A 653-nucleotide genomic window follows, 5' to 3' on the forward strand; every position below is an offset into this window, starting at 1 on the left:
CTCTTCAAAAATAAAAAATTTTCCTCTGTAAAAGACCTTATAATGAGGAGGTGCTTGGGTGGATCAGTTGGTTAAGTGTTTCTGTTTGGTTCAGGTCATGACTTCAGGGTCCTGGGGTGGAGCCGTGGGTCAGGCTCCCTGCTGAGCCGGGAGTCTGCTTGTCTCTCTGCCCCTCCCCCTGCTCATTCTCTCTCTCTCTCAAAGAAATAAAATCGTTATAAAAAAATAGACCTAGTATTGCTTCTCGGCCTTTTGGCTAAGATTAAGTGTAGTATCTGTTAACGGTTTTAAAAAATAGATCTTGTAATGAGGATGAAAAGAAACTATAAACTGGGAGAAAATATTTGCAAACCACATATCCAACAAAGGACTTGTATTTAGAATATACAAAGAGAACGCAAGAGTAAAAAAAAAAAAAAAAAAAAAAAGCTGATTAGAAAATAGTCAATTTATAAGCAGATATTACACTAGAGAGGATATACAGATGGTGAATAATAAACACGTGAAAAGATGTTCAACATCATTAGCTAGGAGGGAAATGCAATCACAATGTAATGATACCATTACATATCTGTCAGGATGGCTAAAATAACAAATATTAGTAACATCAAATACTGTCAAGGTTGTGGAGAAACTGGATCATTCGTTGTTGG

The 653-nt window shown here is 36.4% G+C and overlaps 1 pseudogene; it reads left to right on the forward strand.

The window, feature by feature from the left end:
- The first annotated feature begins 236 nt into the window (after nucleotides 1-236).
- On the forward strand, nucleotides 237-328 carry LOC116585316 (annotated as a pseudogene).
- The last annotated feature ends 325 nt before the right edge of the window (nucleotides 329-653 follow it).

Source organism: Mustela erminea, chromosome 2 (genome assembly GCF_009829155.1).
Source record: "Mustela erminea isolate mMusErm1 chromosome 2, mMusErm1.Pri, whole genome shotgun sequence".
Lineage (NCBI taxonomy): Eukaryota > Metazoa > Chordata > Mammalia > Carnivora > Mustelidae > Mustela > Mustela erminea.